The 7,072-nt window shown below is 40.3% G+C and overlaps 1 pseudogene; it reads right to left on the reverse strand.

Annotated features, from left to right (window-relative positions):
• Window positions 1–274: 274 nt before the first annotated feature.
• On the reverse strand, window positions 275–393 carry LOC134930433 (5S ribosomal RNA; annotated as a pseudogene).
• Window positions 394–7,072: the final 6,679 nt, after the last annotated feature.

The raw sequence follows: 7,072 nt of genomic DNA on the forward strand, positions 1-7,072 counted from the left end.
AGATGAGAGGCACAAAGGTTCATAATTGAAATGTCAAATGACTGAGGGTAATCACCTGGCAGAGATTCTGTTTGCTAAAAGGCTAGATCCTTGTAGATAACAAAGCATTTAAGATAAAAGTATGATTATTAAAGATACAAAAGAGCATTGATAAATAAGCCTAAAGGCAAAGCCAATTGTAGATAAATAGAAGGTTTGCGGGAAAGTTGGATAAGGAATAGGTAAGTTTCAGAAGTTGCTCTAACACTTCTGCTGTTTGTGATCAGAGGTCACAATCTTACTGCACCTGATATTCCCAAGAGGTCACCCTACTAGGTACTGATCAGGCTTATCAGCGCTTAGCTTCCAAGGTCGGATGAGATTGGGCGTTGCTGCTGAAATATGGCAGTAATAAACACTAGGACACAAATGAGAGAGTGTAATGAGTAGTGAGCAACAAGGTACTTCTGCTGTCCAGTTTCTAGCGCAGATTCTCTGTTGCTGTGAGCATTGCAGAGAGTGGTCTCGCATCTGGATGAGAGGGTACTAAAAATAGAAGTGAGATATGCTCAGAATAGGGAGGAAACCCTGCCTTCTGCTGTCCACTGTCTTATATAGATATATAGCGGACAGTGGATGAGAGAGGTGGGTTAGGCTTACCTATTGAAAAAAAGGGTGGTGGGAAAATTAGAAGAAGGAGAAGAAATGGTAATGTGGTGAGATCACAAATTAACAAAAAATTAAGTAAATTATGAAATAAAACAATCATGAAATCAACGATTAATTGGAAAAAGGAAAGTAAACACAGGCTGCATGGTAAAGGCTTACCAAAATGGGTATAAGACCCTGCTTATGCAGAAAGGATTCTGCAAAAAAGTATTACATTTAAAAGGAAATACCAGAAAATGGTTTAGAGCAATAATTAAGGATCAAAAATAGCAAACATGGAAAAAAACAATATTGATTATATATCAGTATCAGTTAAATAACTGGAGTCCAAATGGGCACATACAATACCAGGGAGTCCCAAAAAGTGATCTGAGCTAGAAAGAGTTCAGCATCACTGAGCACAGACGGACCGTTTCACCAGGGTGGCTTGTTCACTGTGTCAGGGCATAAGGAAAAAGCTGCTGTATTTAAGGCAGAGGAGGGAGGGAACTGGGAGGGCTTAACATCACTAGGGATTCCGATTGGTGGAAGTCCATAGTGACATCACCCTCATTTTAAATAGGGAATTGTGCTGATGAAAAAAAGGGAAACATCAAAGACATCAAAAACAGCAGAAGGCTGGCGAATGTTCTTACACCTGAAAGTGTAAATATAAAGTCATGAGGAGGTGGCTGCCGTATGAATAGTTAATTGAGATGTTCTGTATATCGGGATCCCACGATCGCGTCAGACCGGAAGTGTCGTTCTTGGCCGGAAGTCATGTGGTCGCGTGCGTTCCGGAGTTTGCGTTTCAACTGGACGTCAGGCCGGAAGTAAAGTCATCCGTTTATGCTATGAGGCTGGAGTTGCTAGGTAACCGTTGTTAGATGGCCGGATATACGGAAAAAAGGTTTTATCACGGCTGGAAGTGTTGCAATGCATTCGTGCACTGTTAGTAGCTCATCTTATTGCCATAGTATGCATTAGTGTGGTGGATCTTCATGGCTTGGGTCACATAGGAAACACTGAAAAAATATAAAAATAATAATAATAATAATAATAATAATGATAAATAAATAAATAAATGGAAATATTGGATCTCCTAAAAACCGGGAGAGGGGAGAGAGACAAAGTTGTTAGTTAGAGTATTGGTTGCGGATGACACACTTATCGAGTACCACAGTCGATTTGTAAACTCCCCTATGGTATATAACCCATTTCCATAATAGCAAGGAGAGTGGGCTTCCCTGGGTGCGACTTCTAACCATCAGATGACAAAAACTCCAAACGCTTCCATATGCAGTTCATATATATACACCATATCATGGATGCAGGTAAGTAAAGAGAAATCTGTATGTTTACGATCCCAATAGCCTATGCATAGGACTTAGGTCTCCATTATGAGGGACCCAGCTCCAACAGGATGATACGCACTTTGTTGTTTGTGTAGAATTACCACGTGCCTCACAACATCATTCACAGAGTCAAAAGATTCAATAAGTTTAAAATTCCTATGCATAATATAATCAATTAAAGATATGGGATTGAAAAATATCATAAATCATTGATTTCAAAACAAATTTCATACCAATCAATATCCCTTATATGAAAGCAGGAAGATGATACAACACATTGATCATGCTTGAATTTTATAACCGTGTGAAGTTTATACATGCTTTGCAACACATCAAAAAGGACTGATTGTCATCCCAGTGTGGAGTTTGTATGTGCTTCAAATCACAAAACTTGTTCAAATGTATCCAGAAGTGAAAGTGTCATCCCAGTGTGGAGTTTGTATATGCTTCAAACCACAAAAATTGAATATGCAGTCACTTACTCTCAAGAGATGATAATAACCCCCTATGGGAGTTAATGCACAATTTTGAATATCCTATATCAATATTATATGTACAGCATAAAAAATAATAATAATTGTCCTCAAATCACAGCTGGAAATAAATGACCTGTATCTTTCTCCATAAAGAATACCCTTTAATTGAAAAAGTGCATCAATAGAGACCACTTCATAGATGAATTTCCTTGATTGGAAATGGAAAGATACCGAGGTATAGGAAGGTGCAGACCTTCTGCTGTCTCAAACATCTGCATATAGCATCGAATGTCAGGATGAGAGGGGTCTGCCTCCTTCACTGCGGTATTGAGATAGGAGAAATAGAGGAACCTACTTCTGCTTTTCCAATGTTGCTGCTCAGAGCCCTCTGTTACTACAGCATTGCAGAGTAGCCCGGCTGCTGGAATGAGAGAGTGTGTACATGGAAAGGAAATCACACAGTTATCCAATGGAGATAAAGGAGAGGCTAGTACCAAAGTACTTGAAGGGTTGAACCCTCTGCTTTCCCCATATCTGCTATCAGCATCGAATATTGGGATGAGAGGGGTCCATAAACATCTTAGTGATATTTGGTGGACCCCTTTCTTTGAAAGTAAAGCATTCATAATCATAACCAGAAATAACGACACTGAGACTTGAATTTTGGCAGAAAATTGCTAGCTATTTATTTGTCCCTAACCATTAGGAAACCTGTAATAAAGAGATTAATTTAATATGCCGCTCCAGCTGGCATATGGTGGCGGCCCAAAAGAACGGCTCACTTAATCTAAATTAAACTTAAATAACTCAACCCTATAAATTTACTAAAACTTACCATAAACCGGTAATAGGTGACAACTCAACCCCCACAGTGACTACCCACCGCTCCTGGGTGCCCTGCCGCTGCCTTCCCGGACGGGTGGTCAAGCGGCCATAAGTCGATGGAGGTGAGTGCACCTAAACCACAACCAACTGTAAAACACTACAGTTTTCTCTACAATACGAAACTGCCGTTCTTTTCCGCCAATAAATAGCTAACGAAAACAGCCAACAACTTAGAGCCAAATCACCACGTGCCACAATTTCCAACTACCAGGGCGGGAGGGTGGGAAACCAGATCACCAAGAGACTTAAAATGGCTTCACCTTCCCTATATATATCAAGCCCTCCCCTTAAAGAAGGCTGTACTTTCCTCACAGCTAGGTCCACCCCTCCCCAGATGTTTAACTCTTTCCTCTCCTATGCAGTCAATACTCTCTTCTTCCCTTCACCTTGGTATGAAACAAGACAAGTAGAGGTCTCAATTCTGCTTTTCCAAAATTGCTGCTCTGTTATTATAATAAGTCATGAAGAAAAAACAAAAAAACCCTTGTCGTGTTTGATTTGTGAGATTAGATGTGCGGAGTCCCCAATAGGGAGAGCGGAAGAGGGTTTGTGGTAGGACTGAATAACCTGATGATATAAAAAGTGATATGTTACATAAATGAATTAAAGTGTGGGAGTGGAAGTGAGAATAATGCTTAAGGTTTGGGAACTGTGTGTAAAGAGAAGAAAGGGTAATAGGTGGGTGTGTGTAAGGCCGAGATTTTAAGGAAGTTGAGGGATAATGGTGATACTAGCAGGGTGTGACACATGGGGAAAAGAGGGAGGGAGGTGAGGGAGAGGGATGCAAAGGAAGAGAGAAAGTGATTAAATGTTATGAGAAGGGAAAAGGTGGTGATATGTGTGTTATGCAGTGAGGAGGTGTGTTGAGAATTGGAAAATTATTTAAAGAAAAGCCGTGTAATTTATGTATTCATTCATGCCCTTGGGTGCTAGGCAATCCAATTTGAAAGTCCATTCGGATTCATGTCTCAAAAGCTCTTTCATGAGGTCGCCACCACGAATTCCCAAGCTGATTTTCTCTAGTCCAAAAGCTTTCAAATCATTCGGGTTACCCCCATGGTGGTGATGGAAGTGGCGTGCGACTGAGGTCAATTTTTTGTGTTTTGAGAGATCAGTTGAGGCATTCCTCACAGATCCAACATGTTCTAAAATACGTTGTTTTAGGGCCCTTGTAGTGATGCCCACGTATTTCATGTTGCAACTGCAGTAAATGCAGTACACGACTCCAATGGCATTACAGTTGATAAATTGTTCGATGGTTAGTAGGTTGTTATAACGGTCCCGTATAGTGGACATTTTGGTCATATGAGAACATGCTTTACAATTTCCGCAAGGAAAAGAGCCTTTGAGAGTGGTGATTTTCTTTGGATTCTTGGTATAGTGGCTACTCGTTAGTCTGTCCTTGAGATTTCTGGAACGTCTCCAGCTCATGGATACCTTCTGTCCAATAGTCTTAGAAAGATCCTCATCCAAGTGTAGAATTGACCAATGTTTGTCAATAGATTCTTTAATCAATTTCCACTCCTTACAGAAAGTGCCCACAAATCTTAGAGTATTGTTTTGTGTGGATGAATTCGTACTTTCCTTGTTAGGGAAAATCAAGGTATCCCTCGGTATTTGATTGCAGTGCCATCTAGCTCTTTTAAAAGAGCGATGGCTGTAGCCTCGTTCCAGTAGTCTTAAGGTGAGTTCATTACTCTTCAATCTGAAGGTATTGGGATCTGAGCAGTTCCTTTTAAGGCGCAAAAACTCCCCTTTGGGGATATTGGTGATGGTAGGTGGAAAATGAGAACTGGTTTGATGGAGAAGGCTATTGGTGGCTGTGGTCTTTCGATACAGTTCGGTTTGTATGAGGCCATCCGGAGTTTTGTATATATTGAGATCCAGAAAGGATACTTGATTGGTGCTAATGTGGTATGTAAGCTTGAGATTGATATTGTTGCAGTTTAATGCTGCAATAAAGGATAGTAGTAATTTCTCATCACCTTCCCAGATCAGGATAATGTCGTCTATGTAACGCCACCAAGCTAAGATATGTTGAGTGAATTTGTCATTATCAGGGTGCATGAAATACGTGGGCATCACTACGTGGGCATCACTACAAGGGCCCTAAAACAACGTATTTTAGAACATGTTGGATCTGTGAGGAATGCCTCAACTGATCTCTCAAAACACAAAAAATTGACCTCAGTCGCACGCCACTTCCATCACCACCATGGGGGTAACCCGAATGATTTGAAAGCTTTTGGACTAGAGAAAATCAGCTTGGGAATTCGTGGTGGCGACCTCATGAAAGAGCTTTTGAGACATGAATCCGAATGGACTTTCAAATTGGATTGCCTAGCACCCAAGGGCATGAATGAATACATAAATTACACGGCTTTTCTTTAAATAATTTTCCAATTCTCAACACACCTCCTCACTGCATAACACACATATCACCACCTTTTCCCTTCTCATAACATTTAATCACTTTCTCTCTTCCTTTGCATCCCTCTCCCTCACCTCCCTCCCTCTTTTCCCCATGTGTCACACCCTGCTAGTATCACCATTATCCCTCAACTTCCTTAAAATCTCGGCCTTACACACACCCACCTATTACCCTTTCTTCTCTTTACACACAGTTCCCAAACCTTAAGCATTATTCTCACTTCCACTCCCACACTTTAATTCATTTATGTAACATATCACTTTTTATATCATCAGGTTATTCAGTCCTACTTAAACCCTCTTCCGCTCTCCCTATTGGGGACTCCGCACATCTAATCTCACAAATCAAACACGACAAGGGTTTTTTTGTTTTTTCTTCTTGACTTATTATAATAACAGAGCAGCAATTTTGGAAAAGCAGAATTGAGACCTCTACTTGTCTTGTTTCATACCAAGGTGAAGGGAATGGACCCCTCTCATCCCAATATTCGATACTGATAGCAGATATGGGGAAAGCAGAGGGTTCAACCCTTCAAGTACTTTGGTACTAGCCTCTCCTTTATCTCCATTGGATAACTGTGTGATTTCCTTTCCATGTACACACTCTCTCATTCCAGCAGCCGGGCTACTCTGCAATGCTGTAGTAACAGAGGGCTCTGAGCAGCAACATTGGAAAAGCAGAAGTAGGTTCCTCTATTTCTCCTATCTCAATACCGCGGTGAAGGAGGCAGACCCCTCTCATCCTGACATTCGATGCTATATGCAGATGTTTGAGACAGCAGAAGGTCTGCACCTTCCTATACCTCGGTATCTTTCCATTTCCAATCAAGGAAATTCATCTATGAAGTGGTCTCTATTGATGCACTTTTTCAATTAAAGGGTATTCTTTATGGAGAAAGATACAGGTCATTTATTTCCAGCTGTGATTTGAGGACAATTATTATTATTTTTTATGCTGTACATATAATATTGATATAGGATATTCAAAATTGTGCATTAACTCCCATAGGGGGTTATTATCATCTCTTGAGAGTAAGTGACTGCATATTCAATTTTTGTGGTTTGAAGCATATACAAACTCCACACTGGGATGACACTTTCACTTCTGGATACATTTGAACAAGTTTTGTGATTTGAAGCACATACAAACTCCACACTGGGATGACAATCAGTCCTTTTTGATGTGTTGCAAAGCATGTATAAACTTCACACGGTTATAAAATTCAAGCATGATCAATGTGTTGTATCATCTTCCTGCTTTCATATAAGGGATATTGATTGGTATGAAATTTGTTTTGA

Source organism: Pseudophryne corroboree, chromosome 5 (genome assembly GCF_028390025.1).
Source record: "Pseudophryne corroboree isolate aPseCor3 chromosome 5, aPseCor3.hap2, whole genome shotgun sequence".
NCBI classification, from domain to species: Eukaryota; Metazoa; Chordata; class Amphibia; order Anura; family Myobatrachidae; genus Pseudophryne; species Pseudophryne corroboree.